The sequence below is a fragment of the Rhinolophus sinicus genome, chromosome 6, assembly GCF_057876585.1.
Source record: "Rhinolophus sinicus isolate RSI-liver-muscle chromosome 6, RSI-T2T, whole genome shotgun sequence".
NCBI classification, from domain to species: domain Eukaryota; kingdom Metazoa; phylum Chordata; class Mammalia; order Chiroptera; family Rhinolophidae; genus Rhinolophus; species Rhinolophus sinicus.
The window spans coordinates 9,384,421-9,408,442 of NC_142506.1; the positions used below are offsets into that span (position 1 = coordinate 9,384,421).

A 24,022-nucleotide genomic window follows, 5' to 3' on the forward strand; every position below is an offset into this window, starting at 1 on the left:
GAGATGCAAACTGTCTACTTTGCAAAATACACACTCACCATTCAACATCTACAGTTTCTGATTTCCATTTCTTTCAAGTTCACTTGACTTTTGAACAACACAGGGGTTAGGGGTGCCTAACACCTCCACACCCCCTTGCCCCACGCAGTCGAAACTCCATGTATAGCTTTTGACTCCCCAAAAACTTAGCTGTCCCTGGTATCCATGGAGGATTGGTTCCAGGACCCCCTCAGATACCAAAATCCTGGGATGCTCAACTCCCCTATATTAAGTGACACACATCAATGCATAATCAGTTATTTACTGAAAAAAATCCACATATAAACGGACCCGCGCAGTTCAAACTTGGGTTGTTCATGGGTCAACTATAGTGTGAAATGAGTGGTCTGCAAGCATCTGGCATAGATCCCATATAGTTTTACAGTTTTCTTCCCTGTCTTTTTACAGCTGTTTTGCCCCTAAGTGATTTTGGTGACAACATTTTAGCAAATCAGAGTTATCTATCCTATATGCTCTTTCCAAAGCACTAAACTTAGTTTTCATGCAACAACTCTCTTTTTATAACTCAATTTCCATCAGTCTACGTAATATTTAATTATCAACACAACTGATGTTTGGCCAGCACACAAATTAGTGGGTAGTAAAAGCCTTCCAGACACACCAATATCTATAGCTAACATTAAACGGGTGTTCACCACGTGCCAGGAAACATTGTCCTAAGCCTTTGCATGCATTATATTATTTCCTTTAATGCTCATAATCACCCTGGAAGGTAGGTGTTAGTTATTAGTCTGATTTTACAGATGAAGCGTACAGGCACAGAGAGGTTATTTAACTTGCCCAAGGACACACAGCTAGTCAGGGCAGAACAAAGCTTTGAATCCAGAAAACTGGCGTTATGAGTAACCCACCAGCCCCGAGGAAGCCTGCTCAGTTTGCTGCACAAACAGAATGGGCAGCGTCAGTTAATCCAGCAAAGGAGCCAAATGGAGGTCAGTTAAAGAGTTTCTGCAGTTCTTGCTCTAGACTGACAGATGTTTACAACCGCTGGCAATCAGTAAATGACTGATGATCATCGGATGTGGGTGGGCTGGACGCTCGCAATGAGTTTATTAGAGCGTATTTTCACATTACGACGACTTTTGCAATCTGTCTGCAGGAACGCAGACATGGAGGACTTAGCTTCTGCATGGCTACAGCATGACCTGCTAGTGTGGGGAGGGCAAGCGATGAGGCTGGGTTTCTAGTTCGGGCAGATGTGTCGGGTCAAGAGGTTTGCATTCAGCCCTGGCCATAGATGCTTCTTTACATCCAGGGACTGGCAAGAAAGTGCTACGGGCAGTACTTTCCTGCTACTCGTGGCAGATGGCACGAGACTGAGGACTCCCTGAACTGCTGGCACTCATGGCACTCAGTGCAGGACAGGGAGAGAAACCTGCAAACGGGATGGTGGACTGACAGGTGAAGGCCTTGGGGCTTCCCTTCCACTTTCTGACCTTCCTAGAGACCCCCCAGCACGCCCACACTGCTGGGCCTGAAAAGGCTGACCCACACCTGAAACAGGTGAGACCCAGAGAGGGTGAAGGTCTGAACAGAGACCAGACACTCTTCCAGGGGGACCTGCGTCCCTTCCACTACCGTGTGCCACCGTCTCTGACAGTGCCTGTGTGGTGACTGCTCAGGGGAGGGGGCAGACCCCCCTCAGACAATTTCATAAAAGGACAGAGACATGCTCTGTCTCCAAAGGGCCCTCCTGAAACCCAGACAAACTGATGGTGTCATCAAATAAATAACTTCCCAGACAAGAGGTTTAGGAAGTGGAAACAGCTTTGCTACCTGAATCCCTTCCATGATGTAGAAGTCGCTGCCTCCCTGTTTCGTGACATAATCAGCACAAAGAAGAATGTTTAGCTCCTCAGCCTGCTACAAAGGCACAGTGCTAGAAAGGGCATCCCTGAGGTGCAGTGACAGGTGGCTTTACAAAAGAAACGCACACACAGACGCCACCTTAGGCTTCAAGGCTCCCTGTGTAAAAGGGGAAGGCTGGCCACGTTCCTGTCTTCCAGATGTTACTTCATTCCAGTTCATCCTTAAATAGTGCTCAGGATCTGGGGAACCCAACCCCCCTGCCCGCCTCAGTTAGGTAAGTGGTTAGCCCAATGGAGGAGAAGATTCAGAAGGGACTCGGCATCCGCTTCATCAATTTGAAAGCTGTCATCATCTGTGCAAGGGCATTGTTTCATCGGAGGGCCCCTCTGAGGATCAGAGATGGAAGAAAGCACCTACAATTGTCGGAACTTTCAACACCATCTTTTGGTGGTAGTGAGTGCTCCATCAGTGGAGGTATTCAAGGGTTAACTGGACAGACAGGTGGCCAGGATGCTACAAATGGGGACTGAACTCATCTCGTGGGTGGTTAGACAAGACCCAAACAGGGATTCCATGACTGAATCAAGTCTGATGCAATTGCCTAATCTGTTACTAATGCACATGGGAAAGCTGGTTAACCTAGAGTGTTTCAGAGACTGAAATTATGTAACCTAACTCTGTATACACACACACACACACGCGCGCACACACACACACACACACACACACACACACACACACACAGAGCACAGCTAGACGAGTCATATGGCTGGCATAAGCAAAGTCTCCTTTCTTCATCAAACCATCTGCCTGTCATTTACGGAGGACCTACCATGTGGCAGATACTGTGTGGGGAACATGGATAAATAACGCAAGTCCCCAGTGCCAGTGCCCTAGTGCCTATAGCACAACAGGTCAAGTTCATCCATCAGGTTAGAAGCCAGTGAACATTCCTGAGGGCCTACTGGGCTCCAGACAGTGCATCAGACAAGTTGTGAAGACCACAAGAGTTAGCGGTGACACTGTGACACTCCCTGGGAAAAAATGAGGACACAAATCAGAGCGGATAAATGTTCACTCAGTAAATGGAGAAGCTGGCATTCAAATTCAGCCAGCCCTGCCCAACTCCGAAGGGCACCTCTTTCCATGACACCGGGGTGCAGTAATACACAATCTGATACCAAAGGACACCCCTCCGCCAGGAGTCAGAAGTGGCCCGCTGCCCCCACGCCTCTATCCACCGCCTTCCAGGGTCATTCTGCCATTTCCTTTAGATTTTACCATCGGCCCAGTTCAATTCCGGTGGCACTGCCCGCCCCGGATGCAGGCCAAAGACGGGCCAGGCTTTTGATAGCAGAGATGAAAGGCTGTGCTGCAGTGCACATGAGGTCTGAACAAATGTCAACTGCTTTCATCAGGAAAACCCAAAATTACCCACTCTTACACACAGTCTTTCATCTCCTACAGGGCAAGCAGAGGCTACTTATTAGAAAAGCTGCCTTGTCCACAATCTCCCTTGCGGGGGATGGGGTTGGGGGGCAAATGCCAACGTCACCCTCAGAATCATGGCACGGCCTCACTCTGAGGGGCGGCTGGGCCATCGGAAACACAGGCTCCACTGCCCTTCGCCGCAGGATGCTGACTAACTGGGCAGAGAGGAGGTCTGTCCAGGCCAGCCTCCACCACTGCATAGAGAGGGCGCTGCCAACAGACGGCCATCCCCAGAGCTGGCTGCAGTGGCCAGCCAAGCCACCACTGTGTGCCTCCCACACACTCAGCCTGCAGCACACACAGGAAGCAGAGGTTTGGGACCGCAAGCGTCAAGGGGCAGGAGGCCCGACAGACCCCGCTATTTCTTCCTGCTTTCATTCTCTCTCTCTCTTCTCCAGCATTGCTGGCAATTGAGAACTCCACATCACAGATTCCTGAGGCTAAACGGGGGCGCTGAGGTCACTGACACTGTACCCCTACATCAAGACAAGCCTGTCCTGAAGTTGTCACAGCAAGTAGGCCATCGTCCTCATTAAAGGGGTCAGAAGGAGAGCTGGCTGGGCCCCCTCGCTGCTACCAGCATTCCTCACATTTGGTTTTCCATTTTTAGGCCACAATCTATGTCCTACTCAGGACTGTGAGCTCTTAAGACCAGGGACCCTGCTTTAATCTTTGTGTCTTCAGGGCCTACCATGATGCCTGGTCCAGCGGGGCTGCTCAGTAAATGTGGGTAAGTGGACAGAGGGATGGAAGTACAGGCAGGGAAGGGGAAAGTGAAACAGAAGATAGATGGTTGCAAGTAGGGGCCACCAAACACACCCACTGTAGACTCCCAGAATCATGGAAATTTGGGGTCAAAAGGGACGTAAGAGTCTTCTAAGTCTCACCCGCATTCCTTATTTTGCAGATGGGAAAACTAAGACTGATTGGAGCTGCCATGTTAAGGTCACATGACTGAAGGTGAGAGACTCCATAGTAATACCTAGGGCTTTTGGCAGCCTCAGTCGGAAAGAATAAATGGCCATCCATCCTGCTGTCAGAAGCAAAACGTCACCCACCCTCCCTGACCTGTGCACGGAGAGGCACTGCTTCAGGTAAGTGCTCCTAAAAATGTGATGGAGTCAAGGTGAGGAGGGGGACAGGGAAGAAAGCATGCAGGTCTCCCGCCATTCTCAGGCACGCGTCAGGAAAGAGCTCAACAGCTTCCCACCAGAAGCACCAGTCTCCCTGCTTCTACTCTGGATCACACGCCTCTTCGGCGTGACAGGGATATAGAGCGGAGTGGTCTGTCCTTCCTTGATCCCACTTTCCTGCGATAATTCTTGCTATGAAAGAGAAAGCATCCCAAATCCAGAGACCGAGTGAAATCGCCCCTTTCCGGCTCGTTTTTGGAGAATACAAACAAATCCATCCACAACTATTTTCGGATGGTCTGCTGTGTGACAGGCCCGGGCTGACCACATACAAAGAACAATTAGAAGTCTAAACCCTGGGACAGGCCCACAATCCCAGCATTGACTGCCCACTGCTCATTCATTCTCTTGTTCATGCAATAAATCACTGCTGGGCACCAGCCCCCACGCCCCTGCGCTGGATTTTGGAATTTGGGTCTGTTCTCTGCTGAACAGGCAAGAAACTTGAACTTGATTCAAAGAGCGATGACCCTCATCACTCGTGTCCATTGGGTGCTTTCCCATCCTCAAAGCACTTTCCTGACACAAATATATTCGGTTCTCCCAGGGATCCCTGGGAAGACATCAAGTGGGTGTTGCCATGCTCTCCCACTGGACACGTACGGAAACTGAGGCACTGAGCGTTTGAGAGATTCACCCATGATCACACAGTAGAACGGTGACTCAAACGCTAGTCTTCTGCTTCCTTTCTGCTACAAAGTTTTGTTTGTGTCCCTGTGAGGGATGTGACGAGTCTGAGTTGGAAAAGATCCCTGGAGGCAGGTGGCCAGAGTGTACTGGACCGCAGAGGACTTGGATCATAGGAAGCAAAGGGCAGGAGTCTCATGAAAGAACACAGAGCTGAGCCCCTGGGAACCAGAGCAATGCATCCATGGGGCTCAGTACAATTCCGGACATGAGAATCTAAGGCAAAGCGAAAGGAGGGGTACAGAAAAGTGACCAGGTCAGCATCAGGCAAACCCCTATTCCTCTTCTGTCTGTGCCACTATAAACAGTGTGCCTAGGAGGCCTCCACTCTCTCATCTGTAAAATGGGAATAACAGGACCCATTCCATCACCATAGATTTCAGTGGGGTCAAGTGTCGGACACCGTGCCTGGCATGAAGCAAGTTTCCCCCGTTTCCTCTTTTTACCTACGGGGACCTTCAGTGCCACCACGCTTGTTTTAGTTGAGGTGAAATTCACATAAAATAAAATTAGCCATTTTAAGGGGTACAATTCAGTGGTCTTTAGTACATTTGTCATCTTGACCTAGTCCCAAAACATTTTTATCACCCTAAAATAAAACCTCATACCCAGGAGGCTGTTACTCCCCATCACCACCCACCCCCAGCATTCTGTCTCTATACATTTATCTATTCTGGAGATTTCGTAAAAAATGGAGTCATACAATATGTACCTTTCGTGCCTGGCCTCTTTCTTCTAGCACAATGTTTCTGAGGTACATGTGTCATGTAGCATGTAGCAGGATTTCATTCTTGTTCATGGCTGAATAATATACCTTTGTATCCACGTAAGTGGGTGTATAGATAGATAATGAAATATACGTGCATTTCATTATATGTCCACATATGTATTCCATAATGTATATTCCATAATATATACATATATATTCCATAGTATACGGGGGTGCCAAAAACTATACACGCATGACTTGTATTCATCTTTTGTTAATGGTATATATTGAATATTACAATTTTAATACAGTTTTTTCCTTTCTTAGAATGTTTTTTTTTTAATTGGGAAATATTGGGAAACAGTGTGTTTCTCCAGGGCCCATCAGCTCCAAGTCATTGTCCTTCAATCTAGTTGTGGAGGGTGCAGCTCAGCTCCAATCTCTAGTTTCAGGGGGCAGGGTTGTTTATTTTGCGGAAAGTATGTCATCGTAATAGCTTGCTACATGGGTGCTTCAATCTTTAGTTTCAGGGGGCGCAGCCCACCATCCCACATGGGAATTGAAGCAGAAACCTGGTTGAGAGCTCACGCTCTAACCAACTGAGCCATCCAGCCGCCCAGAATGTGTATACATTTTTTAGCACCCTCTGTATACACCAAGGAATGGAAGTGCTGGGCCATATAGTAATTCTATTCTTAACTTTCTGAGGAACCACCAAACTGTTTTCCACAGCAGCTGCATAATTCTATGTTCCCACCAGCAATATGCAAGGGTTCCAATTTCTCCACATTGCCACTAATATTTGTTCTGTTTTCTCTCTTTCTCTCTTTTTTATTTTTTATTCTAGCCATCTTAGTGGGTATGAAGGGATATCTCATGGTTTTGATGTGTGTTTCTATCTTGTCACATACTTGCTGGCCATTTGTATATCTTCTCTTAAAAAGGTATACAGTGGTACCTCGGTTTTCAAACGTAATCCGTTCCGGAAGATCGTTCGAGTTCTGAAATGTTCAAAAACCAAGGCACGATTTCCCCATAGAAAGTAATGTGAAATGGATTAACCAGTTCCAGACCTTTAAAATCAACCCCTAAATCTGCAAATTTAGCATGAATTTTCCTATCTAACGATTCCATAGGTCCATAAAATTTACAGTGTCCGTCAACCGAGATGTTCGTCAACGGAGACATTCAAAAACCGAGGTACCACTGTACTTAAGTCTGCCCATTTTTAAATGAGGTTGCCTTTCTGTTGTTGAGTGCTCTGTTGTTTTGAGCAAGAGGGCGGCAAACCCCTGTGCTGCCTCTAGACTATTGATCTGGTGCTTGACGGGTACCATAGTCAGACAGGGGCCAGGGTGAGGACACGGGGCTGCAGGATCCCGCACATGGGCCCAGAGCAGACGGACAACCCTGTGTGCAACCCCAACCAAGCCCTCACTCGGAGAGGCCACTGGAGGCTCTAGAGAAGGTCTGGGAGGAGTGAGACCTGATTACAGCGGCCTGCACAGTGGGGCCTGTCAGGAAGGTTAGAGGAGAGCGCGAGGAGGCTGACCTAACACCCTGACTCAGGCTTGGAGTGGCCCAGTAGGTGACTGGGAGGAATCCCTGGCCAGCTGGTTTCCATTTCCACAGCAGATAGAGGAGGAAATGTGCACAGCAGGGCACAGGGTCAGGCTGAGCAAAAGGAAGTGCTTCCAGACTGGAGAGCTTTCTGAGGCCCCAAACCTGGCAAATCTGCCAACACCTGGCATGGAACACAGGCCACCCCTGGGGCAGACGGGACCCTCCCAAGCAGCAGTGCTCCCACGGGGTCTCAGGCCGCATCCCCCACAGAAGCACCTTTGCCAAAGAAGTGGAAGTGGCTGCAGTCACACATGGCCTGGCATTAACCTAGATTCCGTAGCGGAGTGCCACAACCCAGCTGAGTGCCCACCTGCATGAGCTCGGCAGCCTCTGCCTGGGTTCAAATACCCCCTCGGCCACTTACCGGCTGAGGGATTTTTGGCTGATTTCTGAACGCCTCCGAGCCTCAATGTCCTCATCTGTCAAATGGGAGTGGTGATAATAGTCACCTGTCATATGGGGTAGTTGTGAATATTACATGCAACCACTGAGCAGATACCTGTGAAGCACCCATGTAGCGAGCTATTATGATGACATACTTTCTGCAAAATAAACAACCCTGCCCCCTCACAGTGTCCACGTCTGTAGTGTAGGTTTCTGCACAGTGAGCGCAGCGGCAAACTTCAGGTTCACAGAATTTCAAAGCAGGGGGATCTGCGGACACTGACGGTTCTCTCGAGGAAGGGAAGAGACAGCCCGAAGGCTTGCCTAACTAGGGGCACTCAAATCCAGGTCTCCTCCGAAAGCCAGTTACACCCCTGCCCCTCCCCCACCCACCAACATCCCTGGCACCAAGCCGCACCCATTCTTTATCCACGATGAAAACAGCACCACCCAAAAAGCTGCGGTGAGGTTCAGTTAAAACAGTTGATGGGAAGGAAAGCTCCTCTTTCTGTCTTTGCCTAAGATAAGAGGGCGTCGGAGGCGTGAAAGGAGCCAAGGGGGCACCCTCAGCACTGAACCCCTGGTCATAACAGAGAAGCCCAACTTCCCTGAGCTGGCCCAGCTGACTCTCAGATACAGCTGGTGTGAAGCATGCCTTTGGGCAAGTTCCTTAACCTCTCTGTGCCTCAGCTTCCTTCCCTGTAAAAATGGGGAAATACACAGGGGTCGTCGTGGGCGATAAGAACTAAGAAGCCCCATACAGCACCTGCCACGCAGGGGCCTGTTCCTGGTGGCTGTTGTCTCCTCAGGGGACACCTGTACTTCATGGCAGCTGAGGGACCATTCTCGGTAACTTATGGCTCCAGGGCTGGGCCGTGCGGAACCTTTGCAAGTCGTGCAGGTTAAGTGCTGGGCATGGGAGCAGCGCTACTTGGCTTGCTGGGCAGGAGAAACGGCGCTCAGGAACCCTCCAGCTGCAGACTTCCCGGGGACAGCTCCCAACATAGCCACACCTGGACCCACTCAACTGACAGAGGCCTGCCAACGGACGTCCAACACAAAGGGACATGGCTGTCAGCGAGGGGAGCAGTTAGCGAGGGGAGCTGGGTAGAGGCGGAAACAAAAAGGGGCCGTCACCCAGTTCTGGAAGCCCTGGCTGTCCAGCCTCCTCTGTACCCCTGGGTGGTTCAGAGCAGGTAGAAAAGGAGATGGGTGTCCAGGGTACAGCCAGCCTCGGACTCTCTGAGCACAGGGCCTGGGACTGACGAATGGTGGGAGGACGAAGTGAAGCTCAAACCCCGTCCCTTGCCCAAAGCCTCCTCCCCTGTGCTGTCTGTCAGAGCTTCTGCAAGCAAGCATGACCCACCTCCCTCCGTCTCCCTTTCTCTCCCTCTCATCCCCTTTCACCACTGGTGATGCTGGCCTGCTTCTCCTTCGTGTGACAGGGGCCCTACTGCTCCACTTGTCCAGACACGGGTGGCTCTTCCACCTACATTCCAAGGAGTTTCTCATCGGCCTCTAAGCCAGCCCGGAAACCAGCAGTCCTGGGAGCTCCAGCTCAAGGATCCAGACAATGGCAGCTTTAACCAGAGGCTCCCTCATGGGTCAGGAACTGAGTGTGGAGCCCTAAAGGACGGATGGATGCAAATGTGTGGCAAGGCCCCATGTTCCACACAACCCACCATGCTGAAAGCATGGAGCCCTGGCCACCCAAAACCACTGTGTGTGGAAGGCTGAGATGTGCTTGTTTGTGTTCCACGGAGTCGGACCACATTATCGCCTCGACACAGAATCCAGAAACAGAAAGAAAAAAGGCAAATTCCAAAACGATGAGGCAGCCACAAAATTAAGAATGGCATGATGGATGTGTAGCCACAGTATAAGTAAAATGGAATTTCCTCCTTAGTCACGGGGAGGCACAGGAACTCAACTCAAGAAGAGGGAGGCCATGGGAGCCGCATGAATCCGCCCCTGGTTCACTGCTGGGAGAGAAACTTCACCACAAAGATGCTGAGTGTACATTCCCGTCCTGTCTTCCTTTCCTCGGCGACCACCCCTCTGTCTCCCACCCTCCAGAAGTCCTTGGCTTGGGAAATCCAAAATCCACAATCGCTAGGTTGATATCTCAGAAAACAGCAGCTTTTAAAAGGGTGAGGACTTTGTGGAACAATATGAAGGTTCCACATTATCTTTGTGTAGCCCAGGCTTCCGGACCCAAATCTGGACATCTGAGTCACCGTGGAATAATCCGGGAATCTGTCCACAATACAAGATGCGCAGACTCGCTTGTAGTAGGTTCTTCCTTCCCCCCAGCCCTGCCTGCCCCAGCCCCGCCCCAATGGCCACCAGACCAACATGCACCCAGCAAGCCAATAGAGCTGGGATATGACTTCCTGTCATCCCCCAGAGTTCCGGCCAGGGGATTATTATGACTTCCGGAGACACTGCAGGAGACCGGGGACTGTAAACATAGCAGGCGAGTGTCAGCTCCATCAGGCTCAAAGTCCAGCTTCCCACAGGACCCCCTCTGTCCATCTGGGACCAGAGAGCTGGCATTCAACGCAATGCATTTGGACATTTCTGGGGTAAGGAGATGGCAGCCGGGGAAACAGGTTCAGGAGTCTCAGGGACGCCTGGAATCTCAGCCTCGACCTCCCTAGCTGGATGTCTGACCCTGTCTGAGCCTCTGTGTTCACACCTATAAGGTGAGTCAGACAGCACTTACCTCTTGGGGTTGCTGGGACGATTATTACATTTTGGCAAATGGCTGGCATTCGATGAAGGAGAATAAATACACAAGCCCCGTGCCATCCATGCCTACACATCAATGCCCTCTCCCATACGGTGCCTAAGACCGTAACATCTGACGGAACGCATGGGAACAAGACTCCAACATGATGCCACAGAAGAATCAGGGAAGCAATGGCTTCTCCAGGCAGCAAAGCAAGAGTCCCTCCACCCCCACCCCCCGGACACCGGCCGCTCTCATCCCAACACCTGGGAGCACAGGATGCCACAGGTATTTTTCTGGAAGCTATTTGTCACCCCTCTTCACACCAAAGGGTCTGCTCAGCCCGTGGCTGCAGGTCCCCCAAATTTCCCTTTCACCAGTATCTTTGTTGCTATCTAAATGTTTATCGTCCTCAGAAAGATGAGACATGCCAGTGCTGTCTGAAATCAAAGGGCAATACCAACGAGAAACCTCAAAGCCATTTGGAGGCGTTTATTTTGGTGCTAACTAGGGAGCAAAGGAAACCCCAGGAATGGCTTAATTAACCTTGCAAGCAGCCGCTGGGCATGTGTTTTCTTGCCTTGCTCTCGAGGGTTTTGCAGGAATGAATGAGCTAACGCAGGTGGTCAGGAGGTCCATCTATGACGGCAGGGTGGGACAGGTGGGACAGGTGCTCCCCTGTGGAGGAAGAAGGGCCCAGCGCCTCCTGAGAGCTGCACCAAAGTGGCTGTGTGACCGTTGGCAAGTTTCTCTCTGAACCCCTGGAAGGTCACTTACAAAGGGGGGGGGTCAGAATGACCGGGGTTCATCGAACACTTGGTGTGTGATGGGTGCTGTACTACACACTTCAGGATAGTGTCTCATTTGAACCTCCAAACCTTCTTAGTTTGCTGCGGCTGCTGTAACAAAATACCACAGACAGTGGCTTCAAGGACAGACATTTATTTCTCATGGCTCTGGGGTGCCAGCCGACCCTGTTCTTGGTAAGGCCCTGCTCCTTGGCTCTCTTCCCACTGTGTGCTCACAGGGCCTTCCCTTGGTGTGCATGCATAAAAAGGGGGGGGGGGGGATCTGTCTTCCTCTTTATAAGGCCACTACTCCCATCATGGGGGCTCATTCTCATGACCTCACCTAACCTAATCACCTCCCAAAGGTCCCACCTCCAAATACCATTGCATTGGGGGTTAGGGCTTCAACATATGACTTTGGGGAAGATACACACATTCAACTGTAAGAGGACTACTGTGACCCATTTTACAGATAGAGAAACTGAGGTCAAGAGAAGTTAAATAGCTTGCCCAAGGCCATACATGTAACAAACGGCAGAGTCAGGATTAGACCCAGGCCCCAGGAAGGCACTGCACTGTGTTGCATATGAAGTGACAGCAAAGACTATGGTATCAGGTAAACCCACAGTGGGAACTTAACTTGACCTTAATTTCGTCACTTGATTTGTTATAGAATGCGGATAACAGTCAACAACCTCACAGGGCTGCTACTGCGATGAAATACGATGAAGCCATGACAAACACCAAAAGAGAGCACATATGTACTCAACAAACCCAAAGAGCCCAGATTTCCCAGCATTGACCTGCACTTAGTAGGTGTTTGACAAACATTCAGTAAATGGAGAGACAACCAATGAATGTCAAAAACCTTGCAGGGTGCTGTAAGGCTCAAGTGATGCTGCAAATAAGAATGCCATCCCTCCAAGAACTCAAGACACGCACCTCCTGGAGGAATTCTCTTCTCCAGGTGAGGCTTCTTCTGGGTATCACCCCCAGGGCTCCACGCTGGTGGTCTACACCCCTGAAACCAATCCATCCCCCAGCAGAGACAGCACGCCAATGAGCAGGTAGGCAGCGTAAGTGCCCATCTTACAGAACGGAAGGGAGAGACGGTAGAGGCTCACTCTCAGGACACAGCCCCCAGGGAAGCATGGCACGTTCACGCCCCAGACAGAAGCTAGTCCAGTGAGATGCTAAACGTCATCTGTGTACTTGCGCATGTGGTCTAGGAAAGCGCGAGAGCAAGAGTCACTGCTCCTCAGGGAAGCCAAGCACCTGCCAGCACCCAAAGGACTCCAGCCGGCCAGGGCTCTGCAACCACCTGAAACGCAGCCTGGCCCCACTCTGCTTGGGGTGGGGAAGTGGGTGCCAGGTCCCAAACTCAGGCTGCCCCAAGGCCCGCCTCATGGACTGGGGACCTGTGCAGGTGCCCAGGGACTCAGGACTGGGCTTGATTTAATGCTCTGCTGTCGCCATTGGAAATTCTTAATCCTGTTTGAACAAGGGAGCCTGCATCCCATTTTACACGAGCCCCAAGTATTAGACAGCTGGCCCTGCCTACCATGCAGCTGACAGGGCCAGACACCTCCCTTCACCAGCCTCCATCTTCTTGATGTAAAATGGGGGCAGAAGGCCTGTCTCTGAGCTGTCAGAGCTGGCTCGGGACACACGTGCTGGACACTTGACAAGCATGAGCTGCTTTCCCCCTAACCACTGAGGGCCTCAGCTTGCTGCCTGGAAAATGGGATTATTGTCTCAGGCACTGGGTATTCCACGGGAGTTTCAAGGGTCCGATAAGCCAGACGTGGACATTACCTCTGAATGAGGGGTGCTGACATCACCATCATCACCCTGACACAGTGAGCTGGCCACAGAAGGAGGGCCGCATCATTTTGGGGTCCCAGTGTTGCTTTGGGGTGGGGGGGTCAAACACAGCATTTGGACCAAGGCCCACCCTCTCTCCTGGCACCACCTGCAAACACAGCTAACCCACCAGAGGAAAGAAGTCCTCAAACCCCCACCATGTGCCTCAAGGGAACGTCCTGCCAATGTTCCCTCCTCTTCCTTTCCCCACCTGGGACAAGCTGTCGACTCCTGAGGACACAACACAGGGCATCAAGCATGGAGTCTCCGATGGCCTACGGCCTCAGACCTGCCCTGCATGCAGCTGGAGCCAAACAAACACCATGACTCCTGCAGTGCTTCAGGGGCTGTCAAATTACTTGACCCTCAGTGGTAGAATCTAAGTCACAGGCAGGCTGACAACCACCCCATCTGCCCAGGAGGCAGGACTTCCTGGGCTGAAACCACGACCCGGCGGTACTCAGTAATGTTCTTCTCACACAGGTTACCAGGGGTTGCTCCTCAGCAGAGGGCAACGGGACTTTTTTCAACCTTCCACACATTTCTGCACATTCTAAGTTTTGTCTAAAGACCTCGTATTAGGTTTATCATCAGGGAAAAAAACATTTAAGAAGAAAAACAGACTATTTTCATAGTAGGCACGCAATGATTTTTCCCATTACCACGCCCCAATTTTCCACTTCTAATCGCATTTTGAAATAGGAAAAAAACAACTCTCCCATTTGGGCTTAGTCCTCTCTTATTCTCTTGCTTCTCTCAGCTTTTCCACAGCACTGATCTTCCTTCCAGCAATTTCCTCTCCAGACCGTCCAAAAACAGCCCTGCTGCCGCCCAGCCTCCTGCTTGAAGGCTCCAGAGCTGAAGGCTTTGCTGGAACCCACCCCCCAGCCCGGCTGAAACGGCTCCTTCAGTGGTGACAGTGCCTCTCCGATCGGGTGCTGCTTCCAAGAGGGCCACCACTCCTTCTGCACCCCGACTCTGGTCTTGCCCTTAGTGTCTGCCTCATCTCCTCCCAGAATTCACCTCGTTCAAACATGTAAGGAGCTGCTACCGGTGCCTGGTGCTAGTACAGCTGCCCCATCCTAGGGATACAGGGCCGAGCATCACACCCCCTGGCCCTCAACGTCACAGGCTCACAGGGAGGCATCAGCAAGGTGGCAACCTCTGGCAAGGCCACAAGTGTACATGCCCTGTGCATCACACCCCTGGGGACACCCACACATGCGCCTGGAGACGTGGGCCAAGAAGCTTATCCCAGCACTGTTTTCAGCAGCCCAAACACTAGAAACAACCCAAAAACCACCACGAGAGGCGTGAAGAACAAACACAGCCGTAGCATCATCACCCAAACATAATACAGAGCGAAAAGAGCAAACTGCGCCCACACACACCTACATTCTCACCTCCGTAAAAATTTTAAAGCACATGAAACGGTGCTATAAGTGGCCTCCAAATAGATCTGCAATAGAAGTGTAAGGGCATGACCTCTCATCGCCCAAGGTCAGGAGAACAGTACTTCTACAAAAAGAAGAAAATGGAATGGGAGAAGAAGGCTTGTGAACTTCACTTTATCTCTATGTTTTAAAAATGCCTTCAGAAGTAATGATGTAAAACTAATATGCCATGTCCTTGAATACTTGTTAAGCCCGGGGGTGGGAAAATGGCTTTGAACCCTTTGTGGCTTCTTGTTTTGTTTCCGATGTCGGCAATTCACGTTATGCAAAGAAAGGACCCCAAAACTCAACCGCAGATTCTGAAGACAAGGAAGTGAATGAAGGACAGCCAAAAGCGTGGGAACCGGGAGTGCCCACAGACTGCCCAGCGCTCCACCCCTGTAAAGGGAGGCAGAGCTGCCTGGTCTGGGACAGCTCAGCAGTCCCCTGCTGCCTGGCCTTAACCTTAAGGAACGTGCAGGACCCCACCACCTCTGCCTCCTCCACGCTCCCTCCGGGAGGAATCAGCCTCAGCCATGAGATCAGGTCGGGCTCTGTGAAGCCTGACTCTGAAATGCAACACAAGCCCACACAGCGCTGTCCAGCTCTCAGGAACTTTCCCAGAGGTGACTCACCAGGTCCTCTCAACAAGCACGTGAGGGGCACAAGGCGAGGACTGCCACCTCATTGAAACATGAGCTGGAGCCTCAGAGAGCTCCCAAGAATCGCTGGAACTAACTCAACGGCTGGAAAACAACAGTCACAGAAGCAATCTGACTCGCAAATCTGACTTAGATTCAGGGTTTACTATGTGTCAAGTTTAGAGGCAGGGACTAACAGGCCAGGTTTCACTTCTCAGGTCACCTAATTTTCACAATAACCCGCTTCTTAGAGGAGGAAACAAAGACCCAGAGATGTCAAGCACCCTACCTATGGTCACACAGCCAGGAAGCCCAGGAACTTATATGGTCCCAAATTTCCTAACACGAATCAGCTACCTCTCTGGAGCATTTCTCCATTAGGAAAATTCTTTTTATGAAGCACAGGAGCACCCTTGTGTTCCCTGAACACGCAACAAGGAATTGCCAGGACCCTGGGTGAGCTGAAAGCTGGGAGCTGGTCCGGGCTAATGTTTGTTTGTTTATGTCATCGCCTCCGCTAAACTGGTACAGATCCTGTGAGTGACTCACAGACCTCACCACCAGCAGCTGCACTTTGCTTGAAGCCAGATAAGCCTCCCTGGGGGCGGGGGGGGGGGGGGGGTAGTCAGGGCAGTTCCTGGTAATCGGTGGAGCTGACCCCCTCTCCCTAGGACTCCCACCCCATATGATGGGTGGCATAGATGGTGGTTGGTAGGTAGGTAGGTAGGTAGATAGATAGATAGATAGATAGATAGATAGATAGATAGATAGATAGGCGGGAAAGACCCCCACCCCCAGCAACTGCCCTGTAAAATGACTTTGACAGGATAAAAAAAGGGGACAAAGCCTGCCCACCCCCATCATGGGAAATAATCCACTCGCCCATGAGGAGATGAGAGAGCAACCAGGGTAGATGAGAATGAACACATACACACACACACACACACACACACACACACACACACACACACACACAAACGCTCTGGTCTCCAAGCGTTTTCCATGAATGTCTATGAGCCCAAAACAGAACATATCTTGAAACTGTGTCAGTGCCCAAAAGCAGTTTTCTTTACCAGACCCCACTAGTCCTAAGTGAATAACTTGGATCCTAAGGTCAGAATAAAGAAAAACAGGTTTACGCATGTGTGTGTGTGTGTGTGTGTGTGTGTGTGTGTGTGTGTGTGTGTGTGCTCAAGGCAACAAGGTCTTCTTTCAAACTTCTCATAGGGCCCCTTACCCTGCCCCTGCTTTGGACAGCTGAGAATCACCCCCCAACTTGTTCAAATATACCCTTTTCTCCCCCAAACAGCCTGCCTTGCCCGCCTGAGTTGTGCCCAATGCCTGGTTAACTAGGCACCATAGGGAATAGGCTCAAACTCACCCACCCGGGCCCAGGCTTCCAGGGGCCAAAGCCACGTCCTGGACCACTACCTAGAGTTCTACTTACGTGCAGTTGCTATAAACCTTCAATTGCCTCCAAACTCACTCAGGGAAAACGGGCGGGGTGGGGAAGGCGGAGGGCGTGATGGAGAAGGGGTGGGTGGGAGGTCAAGCAGAGACCCTCCTAGAATCTACTCCCTCCATTAACTTCGGAATGCCACAGGCCAGTGTTTTCTCAAGCCTTCTGACACTCAACATTCACCCAGGAGGAAGGCGCTGCAACCCTCACGTCACACGGTCTGGCTGGCAAAGCCAGGACACGGCTTCCTGGGATGAGGCAGGGGTGGGACCAGCAGCCACCAGGAGCCACGGGCCCCCAGGGAGAGTAACTAACGCTTAGAGAGCAAATACTAGCTGGCCGCACTGAGGTAAGAACCAGGGATTCAGCAGTGTTATCATTCCGACTTTGTCGATAAAAAAAGTGCAGCTCAGAGAGGTTTGGGAACTAGAGCAAAGTCACACAGCTATGAAACAGCAAAGCTTCAAAACTTGGTTGTGTTTTGCTCCCACAGGGGAACCTGGGCTCCTCGAGTCTCCACAGGGTGACTGAGAGAGAGAGAGAGAGAGAGAGAGAGAGAGAGAGAGAGAGAGAGAGAGAGAGAGAGAGAGAAGCATTGTGACTCATTCTCCAGGCTGAGTCTGGAGACCAGGGGTTCTCCATGAATAGCTATGGGGTTGCTAACTGGTTGGTGTTTAGGAATGCTTGGAATGTGCCTGCTTAACTGTCCAACCTGGCAAGGTGGGTGTGCCCTCCACTTTCATACATGAAGAAATTGAGGTTCAGAGAGCTCCAGAAAGCTGCCAAGCGTATCTGAGAGAGTGGCGAGGCTGGTGTGCACACTGCCCTCTGTCAGCCTTCACCCTCCCTACTCCTGCTCAGCAGTGGTCCTCAGAGTGTGACGAGGTTTTCTTCTGAAGCCCACACTCCTGCAATAATTGCATCCCAGAACGTGACAGTGCGCCTATAAGAAGTGTCTCAAGTGTCGCAGCTTAGAAGAGAAACTAGACGGTTTCCCTACCAACGAGCGTTCAAAGATCCGGAGAAGAAAGGTCATCTTCCCAAGGTCACACAGCCCCTGGGAGAGGGAGCCGAAAAGTTGCATCTCTGAGCTCCAGGTAGTGCAGCCCAGTGGCTTTGGAATCAGAAAGAAATGTGTTCAAATCCTGCCTGTGTGCCCTGAGGAGACCAGCTTTCCCTCTCTGTGCTCCAGTTACATCAACACTAAGAAAGACCATAAGCATATGGCCCACCCCATAGGTCTGTTCTGGGCTTGGTGTCTGCCATATGCCCTGCATGGAGACTGACTTAACATGGTGATTATTCTCCATCCATGTCCACAGGGTCATCCCCAAAGACACGGGGCAGGTGCTCAGAGCAGCCAGAAAGGAAGGGAAGGGGGAGCCCCACATCTCGCCATGACTGTTCCGTGTCTTCTGGTGCCCAAGCCCACCCTCACCTTCCTGGGAGGAGCAGGAGATAAGCAGGACCACCACAATGGGCTTGTTCTAGGGAGTCACCGATAAAAGGAGGAAAGCCAGGGCTGTGGGCGATATGATAAGTGAGTGTGCAGCTGCCGCAGGGTGGGCGGGTGGGGTGGTAGGGGGGTGGGAGGACATGGCAGGAAGAGGTGCCAGAGGCCTGTAAAGGCAGAAGTGAAAGCGGCAGTGCTGTGCCTCAGTCCCCCCCACTCACGTTTATACAGGAGACCCACAGGGCTCCCTCCAGGACTGTTCTGCCCAGCCCTCCACAGCCCCTCCCGGGATGACTGGGCTCCCTGCCCTGCTGGGCCATGGGAGGCCGAGCACAGCCCATCAAGCTGGGCTGCAAATCCACACTGGCCCGAGGGCATGGGCTCCCTGAAGATCCTGAGCCTCTGAGACGGGACTGTGATCCCAGCCCCACTACATCCCAGGGCCCAGCACAGCGCCCACTGCCTCCACACTGTGGGGGTCTGAGTTCTTAGGGAAAGTCTGTCTCTCCTGGAGGACAGAGAGGGCACCCTGTTCTAAGGACCCCAAGAGCAGTGCTCAACAGTAGGCAATGCTCAACACACACACACACACCCTACTCGGCTTCCTGCTCTGCCTTCTCTTAGATGAATAACCTTGAGAAAGTTGTATGACCTCTCAAAGCCTCAAAGTTTTCAACTGTAAAATGGGCACACCACAGCCCACCTGGTGGGACTGCTAGGCTGATTAAGTTATACAGATGTCAAAATGAAAGTGTTCCCCTTTTGTCTGTCCTCTTCAGGGAAACAAAGGAAACCACTAAGACTCGCTATCTGATCTAATCAACTATGATGCAATACATAAAATGCCTACTGTGTGCTTAGCCAGTGAGAAAGATAAACATGGTTCCTGATCTCAGAGATCACTTTCTAGTGTAGGAGAAAGACAAGAAATCAAGTCCCTTGCATAAAGGAAGAGAACATCCCCATGCACCTGGGAGCTGTGAACTAGAACAGTGTGGAAAAACCAACCGCAGGGCCGTTACTTCCATTAGGTGGTCAGGGGAAGGTTCTCAGACAGGTGCCACCAGGCATAAGTGGAACTGGGAATCCAATCAAAAGTGAACCCCAGAGCCCGCCCCAAGTGCGGTCTTGGCAGCCAAGTGCCACGTGGCCCCAGGTGACCTGAGCACTCAGGCCCTGGCAGTTTGAGCTGCCCTCCTGCAGTGGGCAGCCCCACACTAAGGCAACCTCACACCAACCTCACAGCTGCCAAGTCCTGGGGTGGAGGGGGGACAGTTCTCCTGCTCGTCAACTGAAGAAGCGCCACAGGCCTTTGTTGCCAAATCCAAGTCCAGCTGCTCCCTCCCCTCACGCTGCTACAAGCTCCTTTCCCTCACCTGCTGGTCACCTGCCACTCAGCTTTCCCATGGGCTCCAGAGACTGTGACCTTTGATCAACTGCCCATGCCAACTGGCAGTGCCCAGTTTAAAGTCCAGCACGGCCTGCCTGGCTCTGCTCCGAAAGCCGTTAAAAGCCCAAGTGACACCCAGGCTCCCCAGGAGCTTCCCCCCAACCAGCAGGGACCCCTCCCACGTGCTAAGTGCCTGCTGTGTGCCAAGCACAAGGCTGGCTGTCAGCACTGAGTCGCTATGTGGTGACCCTTGACACCAATCTTGTGAAGAACATTACTTCACCCTGACAGAACCGAGAAGGGCAAGGAACCGGCAGTCACTTGCCCAGTGTCACACAGTGAGTACAGGTTAGAGATTCAAGCCCGGGTCCCTCCGGCCCCACAGGCACCCGGCTGACATCCAGCTCTAAGCACAGAGCCAAGAAATCGCCCCCCCCCCCCGCACCCGCTCCACCCGCCCCGCCCCCACCACCACCTAGTGCTCCATTTACTCCCAGTGTCATAATTCATTAATGATCAGGTCTTAATTCACCCTCTCTGGAGCAGGAGCCACTATGTGCCAGGCATTACGTTGGATCTTCAAGACACACAGCCATGCGGAAGTGGTCCTGACCTTCAAGACATCTACAGTGTGACAGATAGAGACAGACACGAGAGAAAGGAGCATCAGTAGAAGGTGACAGGTACAATGACACGGTCAGCGAAGGAAAGAGGGGTGCCTTCCAGGAAGCACCTTTCCATTTCCCTCCATTTCCCCCAAGCACCAAGCTAGACACACAGAACGAGCTCATTAAACGCCAGCTCCTTTTGAGAGCCTGCCATGCCAAGTGACCTCGCTGCCACCAACCAGGCCAGAGTCACCGAAAGCCTGACGGAACATGCAGAAGATATGTGCACATGAGATGTGACACAGGACTTACGTTTCACAGGGAGCTGGACAGGGAGCTAGAGATATCCAACCAAACATTCCCATCCGAGATGAGGACAGAGAGCTCAGCCCTCGCAGGAAACGGTGGTCCTCTGTCCCCAGCAGCATCCAAGCTGCAGGAATCCACAAGGCACTCGGCCAGGGCCTTCCTTAAAATCACCTTAGCATCCAGAAATGGGCCGGGTATGTGCAATTCCAGGATAATGCTTCCACCAGCATTATTCCCCAGGCGGCTGAATATCACTGTAAATCCACACGGCTCAGAACAATCCTTGAAAGAAGCTCCAAGCAGCTGACAGGTGCGGCCATCATGAGAGACATCTTTCTGATTCCTTTCTGGTTAAAAGATCAGGCCTGGGGACGGAAAGAAGAAAAATCAGTCTTGTTACAATCAGGGTAGTCAGTTATTCTTTCTTTATACTTGTCCCTAATATACTTACAGGGGACTCTAAAAATAATGCCCTGTAGCTCTGGTGCCCAAACCGGGGTGAGACGGGAAACCAGGGGACCTTCAGGGGACTGCTGCTACCCATAGATACCAAAGACCTAGCAGAGGGGAAAACCTTCTGTGTAGCGCTGCTCAGAACTACCCAGGGAGGGCAGAGGGGGCTGAGGTACATCCATTATGAAGATGAGGACAGAAGGTTCCAGAAAGTTCAGGTGGCTGGCTTAGGGAGTTTATAGCACAGGCAGGCCTGGCACACAGCCCTGGACTCCTCTGCAAGGCTCAGAGGTCCCAGCAGTGAGCTGAGGGGGTTTTGGGTCAGCTGGGAGGAAGTAGTTCTTTGTCTTGTTTTGTTTTTTAAAGACAGCCATAAAGCCTTGGCATGACTCCAGGCCTTGTCATGAAGCGAGCAGTTCTTCAGGCAGGCCTGGGCCTGGGCCCTGTTTTCTTGATTCATTCAGCAATGACAGCACCTGCTAGGTGGCCGGCACTGTTCTAGCTCTGTGGCAATCCCTTTGTGTCCCCAACCCAGTGCACTGAAATTATTACGGAGATAAACTGAAGCACAAACAGGACCCACTTGTGACAATGCTGAGGGCTAGACGCCCCACAGTCCCCAGACACCCACTGATAACAAAAACTGCTCTTTAAGGAGTACCAAGAGCACTCCCTGCTAAACGTTCTGGCCACCACCTGATACAAACCCCTAACCACAACCACAATGGGGCTCCTGCTCCATTTCCAGAGGAGGAAACGGGGACACAGACAGACAACTCCCTTGCTCCAAACTAGTAAGAAGGGAGCCCGAATGTGAGGCCAGCCTGTCTCCCAAGTCTGCACCCCGACCCACCACTCCACGGTGACGACTGAGGGATGTCTGTCCCCAACTGCCGTACGTGCTGGAACTTCTGATTGGGCATTTCATATGCAGAAGAGTCCTCACTTAGGCCTCACAACAATCTGACGTGTTATAGACGATTCTGATTCCGATTTCAGAGATGAGATACCTGAAGCTCAGACACGGTCAGCGGCTTGCCCAAGATCACCCAGCTAGAAAACCAGAGAACAGGAATCGGCCCGTCTGGCTCCAAAGCCCATGACCTTGGTCATCACACCCACCGTCATCAACAGCAACTTGCTGCAATAACAAATTTTCAAACACTCAGTGGTATAAAACAACACAAGCGTAAGATCTTACAGTCCTGGAGGTCAGAAGGTTTTATTGAGCTAAAACCAAGGTGTCAACTGGGTTGTTCCTTCTGGAGGCTCTAAGAAGAATCTGTTTCCGTGCAGTTTCCAGCTTCTAGAGGCTGCCTCGGCTAACAGCTCCCCTCCCCCACCCTCAAACACAACAATGCAGCCTCTCTCTGACACTGGTCCCATCATCACATCTCTTCCAATGGACTCTTCCGCTCCCCTCTTCCACTTTTAAGGATCCATGTGAACGACTACCTTGGGCCCACCCAGATAACCCAAGGTAATCTCTCCATCTCAAGGTCATGAACTTTAACTACCATTTAAACCCACCTGACATAGCTTTTAGGCCCAAGAGAAAAATGGGTTCAAAAGGAAGCTTAAGGGTCTAAATATCAGCCCCTACAAGATAAGTAGACTAGTGGTTAAAATATTGAAGTTTGAAGTCAAACTACCAAATTGATTAGCTATGTTCCTCAGGGAAACTATTTTTAACCCTTATCTTCCTCGTCTATACAACGGGGGCAAATCACATCTACTTACTTCACAGAACTGCTGTGAGGTTCCATGAAATAATGAACATAAAGCACTGAGCAGGTGGCTGGGCACGTGTTAAGAACCTAAGTCGCCATCATTTCCTGTGTCAAATGGAAGAGAATTCCCGCACGCCCAGGGCACTCTGTCCAGGACTCTCACCCTCGCCCTCTTCCGTCCTCAGCTCCTGCAGCAAACATCAAGAGGTGCCAGCCCAGGAGCAGCACCCCAGCAGAGTGTCAGGAGCGGGGCAGTAGTTTATGGTACCAGCCCCAGTCAACAGCAGTGGAGAGAATGGGGGACAGCCAGTTAAATATTTAGTGAGGCCCCCGGGCAAGTCATAGCCAAGTTTGTTTTGTCTGGGTCGGGTACATTAAAGCTCTGTCACCTGGGGAAGAATTATTACATGCTCGGTTGAGAATTACTGCAGCAAATCGGTGGTCCCTGACCAAGGAAGGGCAGGGCTGAGGCTCAGGAGAGGAGGCCGCCCGCCATGGGGTCCCCCTGCAAGAATGCACGATGCAGGGCGCTGCACTCCAGGATGTCTAGTCCTCTCGTGTCACCAAACAGGAACGCTTTGCTCTCAGGGAGCATTTCCCTCTTCTCTGCTATGTGATTCCTTCCAGGTCATCTGCTCTTTCTGTAACAGGTCGGCCAAGACAGAAGAAACAGACAGTACCAAAGACGGGCTTTGGTGTGGAACTGGATTCAGCATAGGAGCTGGTGGACAGACATGCTGAAGAAAGACAAGCCACCACTTTGGGACACCATTCTGCACTGTCCACTGATGCTGAACATACGTGCACCCTGTGACCCAGCACTTCCAGGCACAAACTCACAGAAACGCGCACATATGTTCACCAAAAGAGCTGTCTTAGGAGGTTCACAGTAGCTCCATTCATGACAGCCACACACCGGAAACTACTCAAACGCCCACCAGCAGTACAGTGGATTTTAAAAACACACACACCGTGGAGTATTATCAAGCAAGGAGAAAGACCTACAACTGTACACAAGATATGCAAGCGTGTCACAAACGTTAATTGTGAGTGAGAGAAGCCAGACACGAGGGAGTGCATTCCGATGTGACTGGCATTAAACACATACAGAGGTCAAACTAATCTATGCTGCTAGATGTCAGGACACGGTTTTCCTGAGCAAGTGAGTGGGGAAGGGACATTTGGTGACTACAAGGGGCCGGGGGGAC

At 51.3% G+C, this 24,022-nt stretch overlaps 1 long non-coding RNA gene across 23 annotated transcripts in view; it reads right to left on the reverse strand.

Annotated features, from left to right (window-relative positions):
- LOC109443383 (uncharacterized) overlaps positions 1-24,022 on the reverse strand; it is a 243,067-nt gene that overhangs the window by 162,252 nt on the left and 56,793 nt on the right. For 21 of the 23 annotated variants that reach the window (XR_016021479.1, XR_016021482.1, XR_016021474.1 and 18 more), the window contains one exon: positions 20,635-20,996. This is a non-coding gene — a long non-coding RNA (uncharacterized LOC109443383). Of the gene's footprint in view, positions 1-20,634; positions 20,997-21,082; positions 21,101-22,094; positions 22,138-24,022 lie in introns of those variants that run through there. The other 2 variants (XR_016021484.1, XR_012490626.2) reach the window with 2 other exon arrangements.